This window comes from Heterocephalus glaber, unplaced genomic scaffold (genome assembly GCF_053883595.1).
Source record: "Heterocephalus glaber isolate CG9 unplaced genomic scaffold, H.glaber_assembly_v1.0 deba00001733, whole genome shotgun sequence".
Taxonomy (NCBI): Eukaryota; Metazoa; Chordata; class Mammalia; order Rodentia; family Bathyergidae; genus Heterocephalus; species Heterocephalus glaber.
The window spans coordinates 16,513,308-16,538,529 of record NW_028258444.1 but is presented as its reverse complement, the minus strand read 5'-3'; the positions used below and the strand labels follow the sequence as shown (position 1 = coordinate 16,538,529).

Sequence of the window (25,222 nt, the reverse complement as noted above, 5' to 3'; positions counted from 1 at the left end):
TCAAAGCACCCTATGCAGCAGACACTGGATATCCTCAGTTAAAGCAAAATGATTATGAAGTAATATATCTATATGATTGAATTAAAATCTTATTAGTCGCCAACAGCCTCAGAATACACTTTTAAACCTACATCAAGGATATTTTTCATCGCTGCCATCCACAGGTTATGTCTATTCTGTGAATAATTTTAAAAACAAAAGCCAGTATAAAGGGCTGTAATTTTTAAAATAAAATATCATTTTAATTCTTGTCCTTAAAACTATAAAGATTATACATGATTTGAAAATGCAACTGTACCAAACAGTGGCAAAAGAATCATCCGTTCATTCCTTTTCTTTTGTCTGGTCACTCAAAAAGATAACGTTCTCAGCTATGAATGTTGTTGCTTGTCGCCTCACATTATTCCTATCCATGTATTCACCATAGTTTACTTTCCCTTCCATGAAAATCCGACACCCCTTTTTCACATACTGATATGCTACATCTCTGAGGCCTGGCTGACACACTGATATTCGGTGCCATGTCATCTTTTGACTGACATCCCCTATTTGGTATGTTTCACTATCCCCTGATCACCACATCTCATTTGTTGCTAGAGAAAATATGGTGACTGGATTTTTTCCTTCCACCTGTCTCACGACAGGGTCCTGACCCACTCACCCAAGCAACTGTACCTGACTCAGAGATGATAGGAGTAGTGTCCTTATAGAAAGAGGAAGAGACCAGAGTTTTCCCTTTCTCTGCCATGTAAGGAAGGACACAGTAAAGGTAGCCATCTGCAAGCCAGGAGATCATCAGCAAGAGTCCAACCATGGTGGTACCCTGATCTTGGACTTCTAGCCTCCAAAAATCTTTCAAGAACCAAACTGCTGGCTACTTCAGACTTATGTCTTACAAACTGACGAATCACCTGTAACACAGATCTTCAAAACATCATGGCTCCTATTTTCTTATTTTACAATCTAATCTTTTGGGCTCTTCCGCGGGAAACACATCCCCTTCATATGGGAGTTCTGGGAGCTTCTGTCCAGGCAGAAATGGATCAATCAATGCCGCCAAGTGGTCCCACAGATTTCAAATTTCCACTTTCTAGAGCAATTCTATAAGTTCTTGTTTGTATCTTTTTCCTCCATTTTTTTTTTGTTTGTTTCAGGGGCTGTACTTTTTTAAAATAAGGCTGAATTGGTTTGTGAATGCCCGAGAAAGATTCTATGCAGCCCACAATGTGAATGCAGAGAAAACTCTTCCTGAAGTTTTCTACTGCTTGAATTGCAATTCAGTGACTGGCATAAAACCTTTACAACCTCATTTGAAGTTCGCTCTTGGTTTACATTCTTTCTCATATTTTATTTACAAAAGACATCCGCTTATAAATCTGATCTCATTATCACAACTGTACCTTGGAAAAGCAGCTTATAATTCTCTACGGGAGATAATCAGGTAAACATATTACCAAACAATAATTAATTTAATGTCCTTCAAGTTCAAGGGTAAGGTAAATCTGTGTATGCTACTTATCTAGTAGAGATTGATTATTCATGTATCAGCAATATTAGTCCTTAAAATGTTATCATTTGTGTAGTGCAAAAAGAATGTATGTACACAAATCAAACTACTGGACAGCAGAAAAGAAATGTAATTAAGATTTTCTCATGAACTCCATAGCCCATCTCCGAGGTCATCCAGGCCCATCAGTCTTCTTTTTTTTTTTTGGTACCGGGGATCAAACTCAGGACCTTGCGCTTGCAAGGCAGGCGCTGGAACCCCTGAGCTAAATCCCCGGGCCTCAGTCTTCTTTTTTGTTTGTTTTTTTTTGGTACCAGGGATCAACCTGGGGACCTTGCACTCGAGAGGCTACAGAACCACTGAGCTAAATCCCTGGCCCTCTTCTTCTTTGACAATATAAATGCACCAACCACTGGGTAATAAAAGGCCATACAATAGCAAAAGTTAATGCACCAGGAGACATCTCAAAGGCCACCAAGATGGTGTTACGAGGACTGATTACTAGACTGCAATGTTGATAATTTTGCCTGCAAAGCTGCCAGGGTGTCTAAGTGGTGCAGCCTCTGCAGCACATTCTGCATGTCCTCCTGCAACCACATGAGCACCAGGGCAATCTGCTTGTTGAGGTTGCCTCTCGAACCCCTGTCTGAGCCCTAGGGCTTGCTGCTGTCTCCACTCCCCACTTGTCGGCCCCTGCTCCCCTCACTCAGACGTGGCACCCTGTGCCCTCTCCCTCTTCTGACATTAGAGAGCTCCTGGCTCTCCCTCCCTCGCTTCTCATGGTGCGGTGCTCCACTGTTACTTCTGCCATCTTCTCCTCCATGCTTTACTTCACCTTTTACTTCAACTGCTACCACCTGCATAGTCCCAATGTTGCCAGTTCCAGGTGGTCCTTGAACATCTTCAGGAAAACCAGAATTTTCCAAGGGTTTATTGGGATCACCGCCCACGTAATAGTGAAATGGTCCAATGTTTGATGTAAAATTATCTAAAGACTCTTCTTGTCCAAATTGCTCCATAAATCACAGTAAACTTCACTGTTTGAATCACTTGTCAAGTGCTGAATCCCTGAAACATCTTCAATATGATCATCATTTATATCTTGGTGAATGCAGACAGCAGTTTTTCCAGTTTGCTCCAAGTTGTGCTCTACAGGTTTTACTTCTTCAGCACTTCCACCATTCAGGGAAGAAGTGGCCTGAATGTCATCTTATACATCCTGAATAAAGCTGTCTTAATCGTAACCATTAGTGACAATGATTTACAAATTCTTATGCTCTCCTGATTTCTTCATCATTTTCTTATCATTATCACTTTGTTCTGCTCCCTTTACTTCTTCCTGAACCTCTTCTTCCTCTGACTCAGCTCCACTATCACTGCTTTCAGCTTTTCCATTAATAGTTTTGGCATTTGGAGTAGAAGCAAGAACATTACCAAGATCTGAGGTTAAATCAGAATTTCTGCCACACTTTTTGTCTTCTACAATTTCAAAAAATGGACCTATGACATGTAGCAATTCTCCAACTTTCTCAGCCATCGGCATAGTTTCAATCATCTTTTTCATTTCTTCCACATATGCAACCATGGCTTCTTCTTTAGTCCTATCACCCAATGAACTCCAAGCATCCCATTTATATCTTCCAATAGGATCCCAGAATCCTGGCCTTAAAAGTTTACAGGGTCCTTCAGTTGCCTGTTTATAGAAGCTATGGCACTTGAGCATCATTTCATGTGTTGGCTGGAATGAGCCATTCTTCTGCAGGCTCTGGATCACCTTGACGGGCCGCCTCGAACCTGGTTTCGGGCACGGATTTCGTGTCCGCCATCTCCAGCTGCCAGCGCCGGCCGCGCTCCCAAGATCGGTCCCTGGGGATCAGGCGGCAACAGTAGAAACAGCAGCAGCAGCAGCAGCAGCAGCAGCACCAACACCACCACCACCAGGTTTGCCAGGAGCCTGCGTGAAATTGGAACAAGAAGCGCAGCGTGGAATCAGCATGGGGGGAGGGAGGGGGTGCCCCGGGGCGGCCGGCCAGGTCACCCGAGCACTGCGGTACCCAGGCCCCAGGAAGGGCTGGCCGAGGCGGCCGGGCTCCCCCTCGCCCCCGTCCTTGCTTTTCAACTTTATAAGCTACAAGAAAAAAGACAGAATAAGTAATAATCATTAAAAGTAAATAATATTAATAGGAATATTAACAATTTATTGAACACTATGTACAAGGTACTGTACTTGCTATCTTCAGAACAACCTTCGAGGTAGTGATGGAGAGATGTTAAGTATTATACCCCAAATCGCCCAGCTGATCAGTGGCCAGAGCAGGGCTTGAATCCAGCAATCTCTGTCTAACCAGGCTCTCAATCACTATATTTTACCATAGGAGGGCACTTGAATTATAATACAAGTTCCGTTTATATACTTAGGGGAAACTGTCACGTTTTGATATGAATTACAGATCCATGTACTCCACATGGTTGGCCCTAGGGTGCTGAACACCAACATTCTGAAGAGAATCCTTGGATTTTAGGTCTATGGAATGGGTCCTATGGGTGTGTGTGTGGCAAGGGAAAAGATAAGGAGTCAAATAGAGTAGTAGGTTTTTTGTGGGGTTTTTTTGGTACCGGGGATCGAACTTGGGCCCCTTGTGCTTGCGAAGCAGGCTGCGAAACCACTGAGTTAAATCCCCCGCTCTAGAGCAGTATTTTTGCCACGCCCATAGTCGGAGGTAATTTTCTCCACGATTATATAGAGTGAACATAAACTTCTTTTTAAGAAGGACCAGGTACATCCTTGTTGGTCCCAGTCCATCTTTCCTTAGCTTTGCATAGAAATTCCTTCTGCCTTCAGGCGCAGGAATCTATCTGTCTTTCTGCTGCCCAAGACACATTTCTGTCTGTAACTTTCCCATCCTGGACTTATTTGCTTCTTTATTTGGTCTCATGACTCATTTTTGCTTTTAGGAGCCAATTCTAGCACACTAGGGTTGTGTTTTTCTGAAACAGTTTTTATCTGAGATAATGAAAACCGTCTAGAAACAGATAGTAGTGATGGTTGTACAACACTGTCAACGTACTTAATGGCACTGAATTATGCACTTAAAATGGTAAAATGTGGGGCCGGGGTTTTAGCTCAGTGGTTCTGCTGACTGCCTCACAAGCGAAAGGTCCAAAGTTTGATCCCTGGTACCAAAAAACTTCCCCCAAAACAAAGAAAAAAATGGTAAAATGTGTTTACATTATGGATGTTTCTCTGTCTCTATCAACCCTTCTCATTTGTTAAAGACACCGCTCCTGCCTCACAAGTGCAAGGTCCTGAGTTCAATCCCCAGCACCGGAAAAAAAGAAAATATATAATAAATCAAGTGAGTACTGTGGTGAAAATCAAGTAGCACAGAGAGCTTTGGTATATCTACTGCCTTGGATACCCTGAGCTAATCATTTTCAAATATCCTTCTCCTTTATACAGCAAAATTATTCTGTAAAAAATTGTATTCAAACATGATGTGATAGGCAGACTCTGAGGAGGCCCCCATTATGCCCTGCTGCTATTTAAGCTTTTTGTGATCCTCTCATCTTGCAATTGAGCTGGACCTGGGACTAGCTTCTAACCCATAGAATGTGGCAAAGGTGATGAAATATAATCACAATATATAATATGAATGAGGTGGAACCAGTCTTGCTTGGAAACTCTCTTTTGCTTGCTTTAAGGAAGCAAGAGCCATATTGGGAAAACACATATGGCAAAGAGCCAAGGACAGGTTCCGACCAACACCCAGGAAGAGGTGGAGGGACTCAGCCCAACACCCCATCAATTACCAGTCCTGCACCAACCACCTGGACTTAGAAGCTGATCCTTCCTCAGTCTAACCTCAGCTGAGATCTTCCCTGCATCCTTGTGAGGCTCTGAGGCAGAGGCCAGGCCTGATTGCTGATGTATAGACACCATACATCACTGTACACTATACAGACACTGTAACAGCAAATATATATGCCTTGAGGCTGCTAAGTTTGTGACAATGTTATTATTCAGTAGTAGATAATTAATACAAAGACCATATTAATAATGACCAGAGGGGCCAGGGATTTAGCTCAGTGGTTCCACCACTTGCCTCACAAGCTTGAGGTCCCGAGTTTGACCTCTGTACTATAAATAAATAAATAAATAAATAAATAAATAAATAAATAAATACATAGATACATACCAGAGGAGAAAAGCAGGGAGTGGATTTTTATTTTGTTGGACTTCATATTTATAATCATGCCAGTAAAAAAATTCAACCAAAAATATTTAGCAGCATCCCTAGCTTCTTAAAAAGACTAGATTAAAAAAATCAAAATGGAAAAATGGATTAAAATTTTTAAAATATATTAATGCAGTTTTGGAAAAGAGGAAATATATCTATATATTGGTTTGTCACAAAAATGAATAACACTGTAGTTTGTTTTTAAGCCATCTGAAAATTTGTCAGTGGCTTTGTCAGAATTGATCCTTTTGCACATTCATATTCAATTCAGAGTGTGGTTTGATTTGTCAATTTATCTGTGTCCACAATTGATCCTTACATAGGACTATGCTGTACCATGGGAGATGGGCCTGCCAACTGCACCCAAAGAGAATTTGAATGACTCTGAAGAGTTATGAACTTAAAAAAAAGTTTTTAAATTAGTACCTATTTGTTATATAAATGATCACATTCATCTTGGAGAATTTGTACCTATACGTGATATATCTTAATTCTTCTTTTTTTCCCCTTCCCCTCCCCTTCCTACAACCCTTTTTTTCCTTATTTATAAAAGCTTTGTTTCCACTTTTTCCTTTCATTCTTTTTTTTTTCCTTCCTTTTCTCTTCCATCCCTTTCCCCTCCCTCCTCCTTTGTTCCGGTTCCCATTTGAACACTGAACAGTTATGAACTTAACTTTCAAAACAAACATGTGTAGACGTGCTCTTTGGTGAAGGGGCTGACTCTGTAGCTTGAAGTTTTCTGAATTAACTTCCAGTCAAAATATCATCATGTATCTTAAAGAATGGCAATAAAATATGCTAAAAATGTACATAAAGGGTGTGTATGGGTGTGTATGTCTGTGTGTGTGTTCTGAGACAGAGTCTTGTTATGTAGTTCAGGCTGGCCTTGAACTTACTGTGTAGCCCAGGCTGACCGCCAACTTGCAGTGATCCACGGCTGGACATGTAGTTGTTGTTTTTTTAACTCAAAAGTAATTGCAGCAATTGTTTAGAACTCTAACTAACAAAAAGTATTTGTTTCTGTTTTTCATAGGAAAAAGTATTCCATCACTAATGTTTAAGATTCCTGGTGCATGGTGATGGTGATAATAAAAAGCAGATTGAATCTTAGGAAGCTCTATTCTTTTTAGTTAGGCCTGGGAATACTCCACTTCATCCATGGAGTGAGGTAGTCAAGGAAAGAGAGAAATGGGCAGTGCTATTGTGCACAGGGTGCCAAGGAAGCTGTCTCTGAAGAGGTAACATTTGAGCAAAGGCTTGAAGGGAGGAAGGCGCTGAGTCGTGTCACCACCTGTGGAGGATGATTCCAGCAAGGGCAAAGGTCCTGAGACCAGAATGTGAGTGGTGGGCCCAGGAATTCCAAGAATCCATGTGGCCAGACCAAAACTGAGGGAGATCCTGGAGCTGAGGAGATTAAAGAAGTAGCAAGTCAGGGCCGGTGCAGGAAACATGGATATTCAAGTCATGTGGCTCCCATTTCCATGCCAGTCACTCGTATTCAGTGATGCAGGCTCAAGTCTGGAGAAATTATATTGGATATCCAGATAAAAGCCTTGTTTGAATCAAATATTTTCCACTTAATAGAACTCAGTTTCCCAAGATGGAAAATGATGATAATATAAACTGTCTCACGAGGCTATTGTGTTTATTGTATTAAATGAGGCAGTGCTTGCTGAAGTGCTTTGTAATCTGCAAAGGATCATGGTTTGCTATGATAGGGGAGGAGACGCTCCCTCCTACCCTCTCAGGTTCAGTAGCTGGCCAAAGAACTAAGCTGACATGAGAGAGACTAATAGGAAAGAAACATGCACATTTAAGGAGGAAAAATGAAGAACTGAAGAACCTGTGAGGACCAGAAGCTTTTATACATTTTTAACATAAAGAGCAATAAATTGTGGGTCATGACAAGACAAAAGGGATTGGGCTAGGGGCTGTAAATTGTGGAATATTGACTAGGAGACATATGGGGGAAATTAACAGGAGATAAGACTTATTTTAATAGGTTTGTTTGTATATGTTATTCTGGCAATAATTCCGAGTCTCTGATAAGATTGTTCTTCTCTTCCTGGTACAAGGAGGGCACTTTTCTCATGAGGAAGTTTATCATATGCTTTGAGGTAGAAAGGGGAAGACAGAGAGCTCTGCTGTATCGGCTGTTACTCAAGGGCCTTTAGTTCCAAATAATCAATATGTCTAAATGAAATGCAATATTTAGGGGTAGCATGTTCTGAACCCCTTCACCCAATGAAAGATTGATGTTTTCCAGCTCAAGAGCCAAGGCAGCAGAGATATTCCAGACTGGGCACTCTGGACTCTGCAGCTGGCTTCCCAGGAACTTCTGGTTTCTTCCCAGGCAGCCTCTCCTCCAGTAGCAGGCAGGTGAGCCAGGAGGGAGGCATGCTTCCCATCATCCAGAGAGGAGCTGCATCACCACCCAAGATGACAGTGGTTACCCAAGCTAAACAGTATAAGATAATCTTCATTTGCAAAACAGTATAAGATAACCTTCATTCCAGCCAAATTGCATCATTTAACTCTAAAAGAGGGGGGATGGAGCTGTTCAAGATCACTATTTCTACATTTAAGATTACCAGCTAGAAAATACATCTATGAAATGACAGTGTCAAAGATACCCGGTTTTGCACACCAGCACATACAAGAGGAATCACTTCAAAGAGTAGGAGAAGCAGTACCTAAGAGGTCAGGTGATGTGGACACATCCAAATGCTCTCATCATGTGTCACACACACTAGGGCCCCTGAAAACAGTTGTTGAAACTACTAATAAAGGTCTTTGAGAAAGATCTGTTAGCCAAAGAAGAACATGTACCATCTTTCCATTTTTTTTCTTCTTTTTTATAGGTCGGAAGAATGAGTTCTTTGCCTGAAGAAATCCTCTTTCCTGTCAAGTAGGGAAGAGGGGATGAAAGCAATCAATCGATGTGGGAGTAAGAAGTTGTCCTGGGAGAAATCAAATATCTCCCTTCCATTTCCATGAGATATTTATTTCTGCACCATAGGAAGCAATTAGCTGGAGTTATAACCTAGGTAATAAGCCTGCATTCCATTTACTTGTTGTGAGACTAAGTATAGTTATTTAAAATTTCTGTTTCTGCTTTCTTGGTAAGAGGAGATAACAAAAGCAATTGATTGGTTGGACCATGGTGATGATTAAATGAACAGCACTGTGTTCAATAGATGAAATACTTGTCTTTGTGTTATTGGTGAGGGCAGAGACCACATAAATAAGGCTCACAGAGGGAAAAGGCATAATAATGAGGGAAAATAATAAACCTTGAGAATCTTTCTTAGTTTTCTTAGACTTAGAGAACATAAACCTTCTGTAATGATTAGTGTACCTAAAAAAATGTTAAAGAGAGTTTACTCAGTAGAAAGTATTACAAATACAGGAACAAAAAGAATGACTATGGATTTTTCATCCAGAGTCATGGAAGCCAAAAGGAAGTGGCACATGTTTTTAAATACTAAAAGAAAGGAACCTATAATTCTATATACAGGGAAAAGAACCTTCAGAAATAGTGAAATAAAGGTATTGTCAGATGAAAATAAATCAAGAATTTGTTATCAGACCTACTCTGAAAGATAGGAAAGAAATGATACCTGAAAGAAATTTGTAACATCAGGACTGTGAAAAGAGCGTCAGAGACGGGAAGTATCTGGGTAAATATAATAGATAAACTCTTCTTAAAATGCCTCACAGTTGGGCCGGGGATTTAGCTCAGTGGCTCTGCCACCTGCTTCACAAGTGCAAGGTCCTGAGTTCGATCTCCGGTACCAAAAAAAAAAAGTTTGACAATTGAAAGCAAAGATTATAACCTGTCCAATAGCTTCTGTGTCATACATAAGAGAGCCACAAAATAAAAAGGAGGATAAAAGGAACCCCAAGGAGGCAAAATTTCTACATTCTACATATGAGGTGGTAAAATATTGGTTCTAAGTAGATTATTGAATATTACTTATATGTAAGCTCTTGAGCAACCACTTAAAAGATATACAAAGTAATATATAAAAGTAGATAAATTAAAATGAAATATATGTATGATGTGTTCAAACAACCTAAGAGAATGGAGGAAAGAAAAAATAGTAAAAAAAGAAGGAGTAAAGAGAAAATAAATATTAAAATGATAAAGCTAAACCCAAACTGATTAATAGTTGTAAAGAATCTAAACAAAAGGTGAACCTTTTCTGCAAAAGGCTGAATAGTAAGTATTTTAGGCATCATGAGCCATTCAGGCTGTCTCAACTCATCACCTGTGTTACTGTAACACCCAGCCAGCCATAGACAGTACATAAGCAAGTGGGTGCAGTGTATTCCAATAAAACATTATTTACAAACAGACATAGTGTGCTGGTTATGGCCCCCAGGGATAGCTTGGTCACCTCTGATCTAAACCTACCAATTAGAAGATGGAGATCACCTGAACAGATGGAACCACAAGCTATATGCTATATATAAGAAATTCACTTCAAATACAATGTGATAAGTAGACAAAAATAAAAGGGTGAAATAATATTTACCATAAAAACATGAATTGGAAGAAAGTTAGTGTGGCTACATTAATTAGACAAAGTGAACTCCAGAGTAAAAAATGATCAAGCACAAATGGGGACATTATACAATGATAAAAAAAAAATCAATTCTCCAAGAAGGCATATTAAATGGGCATGCACGTAATGACAGAGTTTCAAGACACATGAAGCAAAAACTGATAGAACTACAGGGAAAATGTACAAATGCTACAGCTGTATTCAGGGACTTAAAGTCTTCTTTCATAGTATAGAGAAAATTAGCAAAGATATACAACTAATAAATATCAAACACTTAGATCTATTTGATATTTACAGAAACTCTATCCATCAACAAATATTGGCAACATAAACAAATTGAATTCAGCCATGTAGACTAAGAGTAATGCACCATGGCCAAGGGGGCTTTGTCCCAGGAATGCAAGGCTAGTGCACCCATGTAATTCACCATGTTATAGTCCTTTCATGTATATATAGGCCATTCACTAATATCAACTATATGCTAGGTAAAAAAACAAAACTTAACAACTTTAATGGAATTTAAATCACAAAATGTATGTTCTTTGACCACATGGAATAACACTAGAAATAAATAACAGAAAGGCAAAAGGAGGATCTTCAAATACTTAGAAATTCCTTCTTAGCAAACATTGGGTTGGCTGGACATGATAGCTCATGCCTATTAGGCCCATCAATCTGGGAGGCCAAGACAAAAGGATTGCAAGCTGAAGCCCAGTCTAGGCTTCATAGTGACTTAGTGAGACTCTGCCTCAATATAAATCAAAATAAAAGTTTTTTAAAAGGGCTGGAGATGTAGGGCTAGGTTCAATAGCAAGTACTAAAAAAACAAAAAACCCAAAACAACAAACAAACAAGCAAACCACTTTGGGAGAGAAAGTCTTAAAGAAAATTAATAAAGATTTTAAACAGAGAAAAATTAAAATATATAAAAAATTGTAGGACTCTCAAGTCTATTTAAAAGAAAAAATATTGTGGGATACAGGTAAATCTGTACTTTGGGTGAAATTATGACAGTAAGTCTTCATATTGGAAAAGAGGGAGAGTCTTAATCAATAAGTAAAGCTTCCAAATAAAACACTTTTCAAAACTCAAAACAAGCAAGAGGAAGGAAAGAATAAAATAAAAAATTTTCACTAATAATGAAATCCATAAAATTTAAAACAGAAAAACAATAGAGAAAAACAAACATAAAACTGTGTCATTAGAAGATCAATGACATTCATAAATGTCTAGCAAGGTTGACCAAAAGAGAGGAAGAGAGAAAAAAAAGGCACACATTAGCAATAAGGAGAATGAAGAAGGGAACATCACTATAGGCCTCACAGATATTGAAAGGATAAGGAATTCTGAAACATTCTTTGTCCATGAAGTCAATCATTTAAATGAAATGAACTGGTTTCTTGAAGACCACAAACTACCAAGTTTCACTCAAGATGACATATTCAATAAAACTTTCTTTTGAGATAAGATCTTGCTAAGTTGCTAAGTTGTCCAGGCTGAGCTTGAATTTATGAGTCTCCTGACTGAGGCTCAAAGAGCGTTAGATTACAGTATGTACCACCATGACAAGTTTTCTTATATATAAATGGTTTTTATGTATTTGTTTGTTTATGATGGGGAACTGGCTCACACAGTTATGGAGGCTGAGAAGTCCTGTAAATGGCCATTGCAAATTGGAGACCTAGGAAAGTTGGCAGTATAATTCAGTCTGAATCCAAAAGCCTGAGAAGCAGGAAAGTCAATGATATATTTTCCAGCCCCAGAGTAGAAGGTGAGATGTCTCAGTTCAAGCAGCGAGGCAGAAAAGGGGATAAATTCTTTTTTTTCTTTTTTCTTTTTTCTTTGCCTGTGTTCTCTTCAGGCCCTCAGGAAATTAGAAGACATTTCGGTAAACCGAGGAGGACGATCTACTTTACTAAGTCCATGGATCCAAATGCAATCTCACCTGGAAACATCCTGACAGACACTCAGAAACAATATTTAATCTGGCACTCTGTGGCCTGTTCAAACTGACACAAAAATTAATAATCACAATGACCAAGTGGGCTTTATCTCAGCAAAGAAAAGCTCAGTATTCAAATTTTTACCAAAGCAGTTTACCACTTAACAGCCTAAAGAAGAAAAGCCACATGGTCATGTCAAGGGACCGAGAGAAGCATTTGAAAAAAAACATGAATTCATGATAAAATTTTTCATCAAATTAGGAATAGAAGTAAATTTCTTCAGCCAGTCAAGTCATCTACATAAACGTACAGTAAGGGCACACTTAGTGGAAAAAGACAGACTTTTTTCTCTAAGATCAGGAATAAGATAAGTATAATTGCCTCTCTGTATCCATGGGGGCCTACCCAGGACTCCCTTGAAGATACAAAATCTCCAGATGCTCAGATCTCTTACACAAAATGTGTAGTATTTGTTTATGACCTATAAACATATATAAGGATTGAGCCCAGAGCCTTGACCATGCTAGATAAGCAGTCTACACTGAGCTACATCCCTAGCTCCCCCACATCAGTGATTTAAAATACACCGTTTTTAGGTTATTTATAATGCCTAATGAAATATAAACAGTTGTTATTCTGTATTATTTAGGGAATAATGACGAGGAAAAAAGTCTGTATCTGTTCAGTATAGATTCTTTTTTTCTTTTCTTTTCTTTTTTTTTGGTGGTGGTGGTACTAGGGATTGAACCTAGAGCTTTCTAGGCTACATTTCCAGCCACTTCTAATTTTTATTTTGAGATAGGGTCTCACTGAGTGACCAGGCTGGGCTTGAATTTGTGGTTCTCAGCCTCTCCGAGCGGTAGAATTATAGGCATGTACCACCATAACTGGTGCAATCTGTTTTTCAGATATTTTCCATTCATAGTTGGCTGCATCTTTGGTGTGGAAGGCCTATTGTGTAGTCTTTAGAGGAGCATACTTAGATGGCAACACTCTAAAACAAAGCAAGCAATTGATTATAATCCAAGCCAGGATGGCTGTCATATCTCGGAAAGGAAGAAATTGTGATTGAGAGGGGATAAAAGAGGCATTTGGGGGGCTGGCAATAGCTTGTTTCTTGTAGCTTTGGGTATTTGTGTCACACTCTGTTAAATTATATACTATGTGTATTTTATGTACTTTCTCGTATTTGCATTATATTTCTCAAAATGCCAAAGGAAAAAAATGAGTATTTAACTTTATTTATATTTGTAGTGCTGAGAATCAAACCCAGGGACAAATGCATGCTAGTTAAGTGCTCTACCACAGAGCTATATTCCAGCCTATTCTTTTGATTTTTTCTTTTGTGACACAGTGTCTTGCTATTTAGTTCAGGCTGGCCTTGAACTCACTATGTAGCCCTGTCTGGCCTTGAACTAGTGGCAATCCTTCTACTCAGCCTCCTGAGTGCTGAGATTACAGGCATCTGCCACCACATCTGGCATCCAATGCATATTTAAAAAAAACTTTTAAGTGTTAGTCTTATTAAAAAGAATAATTTAGCACCTTACTCTTCATAACTCCCTGTTTGTAATATTAATGCTAATAATAAACAGTTGAAATAATGAATTGCTCTCAAGAGTTTTATTGTAGTCAATCCAAATTTATAGTTTAGCTACTCAGCCTTGAAGAGTAGTCTTGGCTAATTATTGAGTCTTGGTTTTCTCATCTGCATGGTAAGTGGCAGCCTAGCAAATGGTCTTTTCTGTCTGCTAATCAGGTTTCTCTCTCTGTAACAAAATACTTGAGATAATTTATGAAGAGAAAATGTTTATTTTGGCTACTAGTTTGGGAGGTTCCAGTCTGTGACAGATTGGTGCCATTGTTTTGGGGCCTGTGAAGAGGCAGCACATTACAGCAGATGGGCATGGTGGAGAAAAAACACATATATAATAAACCCACGAGCAAAAGAGAAGAAGAAAGGACCAGGCTCTCCCAATTCCCTTCAAGAACATGGCCCCAGTAACTTAATCCTTCCCTACCTCCTGAATGTCCACAGTACCTCCCAAGCGCAGATCAAGCCTGTAACTCGGAGTCCTTTGGGAACATTCCACACCTGAGCCATAGCACTCTTGATTGGGCCAGAGCGATCTGACAGTCACAGGAGCATCAGCCAGCCTTCTGCTTAGTCTGTTCTCAACTTCAATCAGAAACACTTCTGATTGAAAAACAATGTCAAAATTGGGCCTTAATTATCTAAAAGCTTTTTATGTTCCTTAGAAGATTATTTATAGCAGAACCATTTAATGTCATTAAGATAATTCCATGAGCATTTAAAGAAAACTTATTTTAAATTTCAGTGATGCTTCAAAATGTCTTTCCTAAGTGTTTTTTAAAGTTTCACTTGTTTAAAATAGAGATTTGAATCAAGAATTTAATAGGAATTTTGAAAAACCAGCATGGATAGCAAATTAAGGTGATGAAAAGTCTCAAAATTAATCTGAATTTATGTCTGTGTTAGATAGGAAATATTAAACTATGTAGCAATCCTTTAGCAAAAGTACTTATAATAAAAGTCTTTTTTTCCCAAGGGTCAGAAAAAAGAGCTTAAATTTTAAATTTCATAGTGAATATTCATTTATGCCAAAATTTGAAAAGGATTTACTTTACAGGAGAGTTGAGGATTTTCTAAAATATAGAATATAGTAGCTTATCTTTGTATTTTCTTTCACATACTGATGTTTTAAATAACATGTAGTAAAATGTAGAATTCCTTTCTTTATGATTCCTTTTATCTTTTTATGCTTATAAACTAGTTCTCCATGTATATCTCATTATGTAATTAACCTAATTTACCTAATACATATAGAGCATCCATATGCAGAGACTGTTCTGAGTATATATAAGAAAACAAAGCAGACAAAGTTTTCTGGCCTTGTGAAGCTTAGGAAAGAAACCAAAAAGCAAAACCAAAACATAAAAAAACATAATAAGTATATTATCTGTTAGAAAATAGTAAGGGTGATGGGAAAAACCTGTACCAGCTTATGGAGATCAATAATGCCAGGGCAGGTACTGGGAAGTGGGAGGTTGTTACAATCATAAAGAAAATGGTCAGGTTAGACCTCATTTGAGGCATTTGAAGAAAATGACTTAAAAGAGGGCTAGGGATTTAGCTCAGAGGTTCCACCATTCTGCTGCCTGCCTTGCAAGGACAAGGTCTCAAGTTCAATCTCTGGTACCAAAAGGAAAAAAGAAAAGAAAATGGCTTAAAGGAGATGAGGAAGTAAACCACTTGGGTGTTTAGGGAAGAACACTCTAGGCAAAGGGAATAATATGTGCAAAGGCTCTGAGGCTATGAGGTGCTCGAAATGTGTAAGGAACAGCTTAGAGTCCAGCATGGCTGGCCAGAGTGGGAAAGAGGCAGAATGGTCCCAGATGAAGTAAGAAAAGTGAAAGTGGACTTGTATAACATTGTAAGGACTCTGGTATTTATGGAAAAATGAGAGCCATACATCTCACCTGGGTTTTGAAAGGGTCACTCTGGCTGTTCTGTTAAAAATAGGCAAGCGGGAAACAAAGCTAGACTGATCTCTTAAGAGACTATCATGATAATCCAAGTGCAATATGATGTTGGAGACCACTGTTGCAAGAAGTGGTCTGATTTTGGATCTATGAAAAAGGTAGAGACAATGGGATTTTTTGATGGAAGGACAGAGTTGTCATCAATGGAGATGAAGAAATATATGGGTAGAAGGATAAGATTAGTTTTTGACACCTGAGATGTCTATTTGACAATTAAATGGCAATGTTGAGTAGTGTACTGGGTTGAATAGTGTCTTCCCAAATATTGATGTCCACCAAGAACCTCAGGATGTGAACTTATTTGAAAAAGGATCTTTATTTTTTCTTAATTTTAAATTTTTTGGGAGAATAATGGTGTTTTCCTTATGGGTTTGGGTCAGAATGAATTAAATACAGTACTTCACTTAGTGCCCTGCATGTAATAGAAGTTCAATAACTATTGGTCATTTTGATATCATAATTATTTTATAAAATAAAAGCTATAATCCACAATGATGCGACAGCATTTTGAATGTTTACAGCCAAATAGTTTACTTACAAACATATACAAAATAAGAACTGCTAGAAATAAAGAAGAAATAGGGCCAGGGATTTAGCTCAGTGGTTCCACCGCCTGCCTCGCAAGCAGAAGGTCCCAAGTTCGATCCCTGGTACCAAAAAAAAAGAAATAAAGAAGAATTAACTAGAAACACAATCACAATGGATACACCCACACAGGAGAGGGAGAATAAAGTGAAATAAAAACAGAGAAAATGACCAACTTGTAGACTAGACAGCATAACATACTGGTGGTATTTAGGTTCAGTCCTGGATGTGATCCGTGTGATCTCTGAGCTCTAAGGAATTCCAGTCATGTCCCTATTATTGAAAATCAGTTCTCTCAGTGCCAGCCTTGGGTGGGATAAGGTTGACATTATTGATGCTGCTGTTTGGGAACACCAGGCAGGAACATGAAGCTAGAAGGAACTAGGAGATCCTGAGTGTCCAGGAGATATAAAGATCTTTAGTGAGGGACGATGGTGAAGGTGTAATGGGGGTGGTGATGGTGCTAAAGAAGTTTGTATCAAACAAAAGAATGCCACATAATAGAAAAAAGGAAAGTATGAGGTTCTCAAGATCTGATATGTTGTATACAGGTTTTCTGATTTTTTAAAAAATTTTATTTTATTGGTACATTTTAGGTACACAATATAATGACATTCATCATTGGAAATTTGCACCTTTACATAATCTCTCTTGGTTCTTATTTCTTCCCCCTTCCCCTGCCCTCCCTTCAACCCATCCATCCCTCCCTAGTTACAAAGACTATTTTGCATTTTTTCATTTTCTCAAATTAATCCCATTCCCTTCTTTCCTTTCCCCTACACCTCTCAATTCCGCTTCCCCTTTGCCCCTTTTCTTCCTATTTCACATTATCTATCATACCTTTCAGTCCTTATTTACACTTGCAGTTTCTCACACTAGAGAAACTATTCAGTATTTACACATGTGTGTCCTATTTATTTCACTTAAGAGTATCACCTCAATGTGCATCCATTTAGCTATAAAATTCTCTAATTTCGTGTTTTTGATGGCTGAGTAGTACTCCATTTTATTAAAAACCACATTTTCTTTATCCAGTCTCAGGTTGATGGACATTTGGGCTGCTTCCAAGTTTTAGCTATTACAAACTTTGCTGCTATGAACATGGGTGCACATATATCAGTGTGGGATGATGCTTTTAATTCTTTGGGGAAGATATCCAGCAGTGGAATAGCTGGGTCAAATGGGACTTCCAGCCCTAGTTCTTTGAGGTGTCTCCATACTGATTTCCACAGTGGTTGCACCAGTCTGCACTCTCAACAGCAGTGGAACAGTGTTCTCTTTCCACACAGCCCAGCCAGCATTTGTTATTGATTTTTTGATAGCAGCCATTCTTTCTGGGGTGAGGTGGAATCTCAGTGTTGTTTTCATTTGCATCTTTCTAATGACCAGTGATATTGAACATTTTTTCATAAGTTTATTTGCTATTTCTACTTCTTTGTCTGAGAAATGTCTGTTCATTTCAGATGCCCATTTTTGGATTGGGTTTTTAAATTTGGGAGATCTGATTTTTTAAAGTTCTTTATATATTGTATATAGTAGACCTTTGTCTGAGGGACAGCTGGTAAAAATTTTTACCCACATTGTGGGTTGTCTCTTCACACTGCTGGGGGTTTCTCTTGCTGTGCAGAAGCTTTTTAATAAGAAGAGATCCCACTTGTTGATCGTTTGTGCTACTTCACGGGCAACTGAGGTCTTGTTTCCTACCCCAATGTCTTCAAGAGTTCTTCCTAAACTCTCTTCTAACCTGTTTAGTGTTTCTGTTTAAATATTTAAATATTTAATCCATTTCGATTTTAGTTTAGTGCTTGATGAGAGATATAGGTCTAGTTTTTGTCTTTGGCAAGTTGAAACCCAATTTTTCCAGCACCATTTATTAAAGAGGCTATCTTTCCTCCAGTAAGGATGTTTAGCTTCTTTGTCAAAGATGAGGTGACTGAGTGCATCTGGAATTGTTTCTGCATCTTCTAATCTGTTCCACTGGTCCTCAGGCCTGTTTCTTTACCAGTACCATGCTGTTTATAATCACAGTATCTTTGTAGTATAGTTTCAAGTTGGGGATTGTGATACCCCCTGCCATGTCTCTGTTACCTAGAATTGCTTTTGCTATTCTGGGTCTCTTCTTGCTCCAAATGAATTTTTGGATTGTTTTCTCAAGGTCTGTGAAGTATGCTGCTGGGATTTCAATTGGGATTGCATTGAATCTCTATAGCAATTTTGGAAGTATGGCCATTTTCACTATGTTGACCCTTGCTACCCAGGAGCAAGGGATGTCTTTCCATTTTCTGATATCATCTTCAATCTCTCTTTTCAGAGTGCTACAATTTTCAGAGAAGAGGTCTTTGATTTCTTTTATTAGGTTGATTCCTAGGTATTTCAGCTTTTGGATGTATCGTGAAAGGAATTGTTTGCCCTGTATCTCTCAGTGAGTCTGTTGTTCATGTAGAGGAAAGCTATTGATTTTTGTGTGTTGACCTTGTAACCAGCTACTTTACTGAATTTGGTTATTAAGTCTAGAAGACTTTTGGTGGAGTTCTTGGGATCTTCTATATAGAGTATCATGTCATCTGCAAATAAGGACAATTTGACTTCTTCATTTCCTATCTTTATTCCTTTTATTTCTTTCTCTTGTCTAATTGCTGTGCCTAATGTTTCAAAAACTATATTGAACAGGAGTGGTGATAGTGGACATCCTTGTCTTGTTCCTGATTTTAGTGTGAAGGATTTCAGTTTTTGACCATTTAGTATGATATTGGCTGTTGGTTTTTCATAGATGGCTTTTATCAGATTGAGGTAGAGACTGTCTATTCCAATTTTTTGTAGGGTTTTTATCATAAATGCATGTTGGATTTTGTCAAATGCTTTTTCTGCATCTATTGAGATGATCATATGGTTTTTGTCCTTGGCTCTATTGATATAGTATATTACATTTATTGATTTGCATATGTTGAACCATCACTGTATCCCTGCATCCCTGGGATGAATCCCACTTGGTAAGGGTGTATGATCTTCTTGATGATCTTCTGAATTCTATTTGCTAGTATCTTATTAAGGATTTTTGCATCTATGTTCATTAGTGAGATTGGCCTATAGTTCTCTTTTTCAGTTGGGTCGTTCTCTGCTTTGGGGATCAAGATGATGCTTGCTTCCAGGAATGAATTCAGAAATATTGCTTCCCTTTCAATTTCACTGAAGAGTTTAAACAGTAGTGGTAGCAGTTCCTCTCTAAATGTCTTGTAGAATTTAGCAGTGAAAGCCATCAGGACCTGGGCTTTTCTTAGTTGGTAAGTTTTTAATTATGTTTTCAATTTCATTGATTGATATTGGGTTGTTTAGAATTTTTAGGTCTTCTTTGTTCAACTGGCAATTCTTATGTATCTAGGAATCTGTCTATTTCTTCTGTGTTTTCCATCTTATTGGCATATAGGTTCTCGAAGTAGGTATTGATCATCCTCTGGATTTCTGCTTGATCCATTGTAATTTCATTGTTGTCATTCCTAATTGCGTGGATTTGGGCCCTTTCTTTCCTTTTTCTGATAAGGTTGGCTAAGGGTTTGTCAATTTTGTTTATTTTTTCAAAGAACTAACTCTTGGCTTCATTGATTTTTTGCATTTTTCTTTTAGTCTCCATTGCACTGATTTCTGCCCTGATGTTCATAATTTCCTCCTTTCTATGGGCTTTGGTTTCTGCTGCTTTTCTTTTTCTAGAAGCTTGAGGTTCAGCATCAGGTTGTTTAATTGGGCTCGCTGTTTGCCCAATATGAGTATTCACTGCTATGAATTTCCCTAATAAGACTGCTTTTGTTGTGTCCCATAGATTCTGATATTTTTTTTGTCATTGTCATTTAATTGAAGGAACTGTCTGATTTCTTCTTTAATTTCCTCTGTGACACATTGGTTATTCAGAAGTGTGTTGTTCAATTTCCACGTGTTTATGAAATTTTTCCAGTTTTTTTTGCTATGGCTTCCAATTTCATCACACTATGGTCTGGTAATATACAAGGGATAACTTCAATTCCTTTGCATTCACTTAAACATGTTCTATGCGCGAGTATGTGGTCTATTCTGGAGAATGACCCATGTACAGCTGAGAAGAATGTGTATCCTGATTTTGTGGGGTGGAAGACTCTGTAAACATCTGTTAAGTTCATTTGTTCAAGAGTTTGATTGAGTTCTAGTATTGCATTACTTATTTTTTGTCTACTTGATCTATCTATTTGTGACAGTGGGGTGTTGAGGTCCCCCACTACAATTGTATTAGTGCATATATGACTTTTCATGTCTGTTAGTATTTGTTTTATATAGTTGGGTGCACTAGTGTTTGGTGCATAGATATTTATGATTGTCATCTCTTCCTCTTGGATTCTTCCCTTTACAAGGATGTAGTGTCCTTCTTTGTCTCTCTTAATCATTGTTGGTTTGAAATCTACTTGATCTGCAAAGAGGATAGGTACTCCTGCTTTTTTTCGGGTTCCTGTCACATGGAGTATTGTTTTCCACCCTTTAACTTTCAGTCTATGAGTTTCCTTTTGAATGAAGTGTGTTTCTTGTATGCAGCATATTGTTGGATTTTGCTTCTTGACCCATTCTGCCGGTCTATTTCTTTTGATTGGTGAATTGAGACCATTAATGTTGATAGTTATAACTGAAACTTATTGACTTATCATTGCCATGACTTTTTCTTTTTGGTGGGTTTTCCCTCTTTATATTTAATTTCTTGTCATGCCAGATCCCTTCCTCTGGGCCGGGAGTGGTAGGCTGGATGGTGGCCTAGAAGCCCCTTCCTCTGGACCAGGAGCAGTGGGACGGCAGCTCAGAAGCCCCTACCTTTGGGCCAGGAGTGGTGGGATGGACGGCAGCCCAGAAGCCCCTTCCTTTGGGCTGGGAGCAGCAGGACAGATGGTGGCCCAAAAGCCCTTTCCTCTGGGCCGAGAGGCTCCTGTAATTTTTTATCTATGTCCTTTCTAGATTTATTAATCATGTCTTGCACTATGAGCACAATCTCTGTTGTTATCTTAGAAATTATTTCTGATTTCATTTTTTCCAGATCCTATTTTGTTGCTAGTTCAGGAAGTCCAGGTGGTTGAGTATCAGAGTGTTCCATCTCCTTTCCCTTTGGGGTTGCTGTAGGTAATCTGGAAGTTTGGTTTTGAATCTTGTTTACATGTGTTCTCATTTCCAGGTGGGAGGGGGAGGGTGTGCTGCTGGCACCCATGCAGCTCACCTCCTCTGTGCTAGGAGCTATGGCAAATCGATCCAGAAGCCTCCTCTGTGCTGGAAGTGGTGGTATGTTGGGCCAGAAGCCTCCTACTCTACACTGGGAGCTGTGGCACATTTACCCGGAAGCCTCCTCCTCTGTGCTGGTATCTGTGGAACACTGACCCAGAACCTCCTCTGTGTTGGGAGGGGTGGTACATTGGCCCTGAAAACAGGATCTTTTTTTTTTTTTTTTTTTTGCTTAAATTCTTTTATTGGTGCATTTTAGGTATAAAATACATTTACATTTATCCTTGGTTGCTTATACCTGTACATGATGTATCTTGGTTCTTATTTTTTTCCCATTATCTGTGCACCCATTCCCCCCTCTTCCCTTCCCTATTTACATAGACTTTGTTTCCATTTTTTTCTTTTCTCATAATTTTTCCTTTCCCTTCTTTCCTTTCCCCTTCCCCTCCCACTTCCCCTAGCCCTTTGGACCTTTTCTTCCTATTTCAAATTATCAGTTATTCACAAAAACATTATCTTTACATAGACTGTTAGTTAAATTAAAATGAAGTCATAGTAGATTAAGTGGGCCCCACATCCAATGATGGGTGTCCTTACAAGAAGGCCATGTGAATACATAGAGACACATAGAACAAATACCATGTGAGGATGGAGGCAGAAACTGGACTGATATGCCACAAATCAAGCAACACCAGGGATTTCTATCAATCACCAAAAGTCAGGGGGAAAGAATGAGCAACCTTTCTCCCTCAGAGCCTCCAGAAGGAACCAACCCTACTGAGCTACTGATTTCAGACTTCAGGATCTCTGAACTATGAGAGAACAAGCTTGTTTTAAGCCACACAATTTGTGGTGATTTGTTATGGCAGCCTTAGGAACTTCATATAAATAGGTTATCAAGAATATGAGAGTTAATAGGGCTGGGCTGGGAAAGTCATTCCATGGTAGAGTGCTTGCCTAGCATGTGTGAGGCCCTGAGGTCAATTCTGAGTAGGGCAGTAAAGAGAAAGAGGAAGAGGCAGAGTTTAGAGACAAGGTCTAGACTAGAGATATACATGTGTGAGTTGGAACCTCACAGGAAGTATTTAAAGACATGGAATTAAATTTCAAGCAAATTTAATAAATTTGGAAGAAGGAAAATAGGAAAAAAGAAGCCAAGAATGGAGCTCTAGGCTTCAATATTAAGAGTTACGGAAATGAAAAGGAGCCAGGTGAAGTGAGTCACCAGTGAGATAGCAGGAAAAACAAAATATGGTGCCCTAGATATCAGTGAAAAAAATTATTTCAGAGAGACAGGGTTGACTAAGCCATCAAGCAAGAAGAGAAATTGAAATTTAGCATTGAGTTGGTTAATAGAATATTCATTTGGAGGGTTTGACAAAGTGTTTTATTGGAATGTTGGGAGGGAAAGACTGATTTGGAGAGATTTAGGAAAGAATGTGAGGAAAGGAACATTAAACAATGACTATAGCAAAACAGTGTCATTTTGCTTTTAAAAGGAGCAGTGAAAATAGGGTTTCTGGAGGACTTAGTGAAGAGGTATAGTCTAAAAAAGGGAAAATAATAGCATATTTTTATGAAAAGGAGAATGCTCAAGGAGAAAGGTGAAAATGTATCCTTTAGGAGATTCAGGAAATGACTAATATCCTGTGCAGAGAGGCATGGATATCTGAAGTTGTGCTGTCCAATATGCAAGTGAGCAATCACATGTGGGGGGTGAACCCAAACTGAGATGTGCTACACGTATAAAATACACGTCAGATTTCCAAGATTTAGGATGAGAAAAGGAATGTAAATAAAATATCTTAGTAGGTTTTGCTGATCATGTAGGAGAGGCTTATAATCACCTTTGCCATTTGAAATCTTAAGTGCAATCTTCAAATGGGTCAAGAAACCATATTAGCACAAGACAGATTAATAAGAGAAGAACATAGGAGTTAATTTCATGGGAACCCTCAAAAGAAAATGAATATCTAGAAAAATAGCTAGAACAGGATGCTTTTATACTTTTAAAAAAAAGAACAATACATATGTGAAGAAATGATGCGAAAAAGGGATTTCTGAGCTAGGAAGTCATCAAGAGATATGTTGGAGAAATGTGAGGTTGGTGCAAAGTAAGAGTTATCCTTTTACTGAGGTAGGATGGTTTTGCCCATCACATAGTTTGACATGGTTTCACTGAAACAATGAACTCTGTGAAAGAGAGTTTATTTGCAATGTAGCCAAAGATGGAGGCGGGACACCCAAGTCTCAGGCCTGCCTCTGTGAGGATAAAGTTGAAGAGTATTCATGGGACAAATAAGCAGGGTAATTTAAGTCACGAGGGGAGGTGATTTAAATGGTCTACAATCATCATGGCTCTTCATGGGATATATTCAGAAAATGGCAGCATCAGTGTGTTCTGAAGGTAGAGGTTTTTGGCCTTCTGAGGTCAAAAAGTCACTCATCAGAACCTTCTCTTAGTCAACTGTCCATTACTGTGAAAAAGTACCTGAGAAAATTACTTTAAAGTGTGGAAAGATTTATCTTGGTTCACAATTTTGTAGGTTTCAGTCCATGGTCAGCTATCTCCACTGCTTTTAGGCTTGTAGTGAGGTAGAGAAACATCATGAAAGAAAGGAGGGGTAGAGGAAAGATGTTCATCTCACTGCAGCCAGAAAGGAAGGAGAGTGAGTGACCTGCTTCCTCCAGTGAGGCCCCCTTTCTCACAGTTACCACCACCTCTCAATTGTCCATTCAATTATGAACCCATCAATGGGTAGCTTGTTAAGATTAGAGCCCTTATGGATCAATCACTTCCCACAAGCCCCAACATCAAGCTTTCAACATACAAACCTTTGGAGTACATTTCATATCCAAACCATAACATCTCCCTTAGACCAAATGGAGAGTCCATGGTTTTGACAGAAGTGGCCTTCAAGTTTCTGAAAAGTAAACTAAGTAACCATTATCATAACCCACATGTAAGAGGTGTTATCTACAGCAAAGCTAGTGAAAAATAGTAAGATATATCTTACTTTGATTCAGAAAGGAACCCTCCCAAAGGAAACTTCACATGACATATATGAAAGGGCAGGTCAGACAACCATTCCTGTAACTACTGTTTCTCCAAAGTTTTCAGATGGGAATTATCAATATACCAAAGTGGGCATAGTTGGAGTTACCACATCCTTATTGCCTTTGATCACATGATAATATTTGGCTACACTGGGTTATATAAAAGATATTTAAATTATTTCCACCTGCTTCTTCTTGTCTTTTTTTAAGACATTAGAAAATTTACTAGAAAATTTGAAGTTCCACTTGTGACTCCACTGTGCCTTTATTGTCCAGAGCTGCTCTAGGGCCAAATGCAGGTACTATTTTTCTGAAACAAGAATGAAAGCAGAGTTTGCACAAAAGCTGTTTGGTGATTAGAGGGGATGGTGGGTGTCTGAAGGTTGTTTTTATTGACTCACTGAGCAAGAAAGCTAGATTAAGCTACTGTGTCCTTTCCCAGTGGCCCACCCTCATGCTCTAGTATGTGCTACTTTTCTTACATTTACTTGGCCCAAATTTGCCTGTTTCTTTTCCTGTCTTTTTTTTCTTTTTTTT

At 38.6% G+C, this 25,222-nt stretch overlaps 1 long non-coding RNA gene and 1 pseudogene across 2 annotated transcripts in view; one reads left to right on the top strand and one right to left on the bottom strand.

Annotated features, from left to right (window-relative positions):
- Nucleotides 1–1,871: 1,871 nt before the first annotated feature.
- The window catches only part of LOC147821502 (acyl-CoA-binding domain-containing protein 5-like), an 82,688-nt pseudogene continuing 59,337 nt past the window's right edge, over nucleotides 1,872–25,222 (bottom strand). The window contains exon 2 of the transcript XR_015446894.1: nucleotides 1,872–3,461. The product of XR_015446894.1 is annotated as an acyl-CoA-binding domain-containing protein 5-like (transcript). The remainder of the gene's footprint in view (nucleotides 3,462–25,222) is intronic.
- LOC147821503 (uncharacterized) lies at nucleotides 3,263–10,124 on the top strand. The gene is made up of 4 exons (XR_015446897.1): nucleotides 3,263–3,448; nucleotides 4,784–4,863; nucleotides 8,012–8,124; nucleotides 8,607–10,124. It is a non-coding gene; the product is annotated as an uncharacterized LOC147821503 (long non-coding RNA).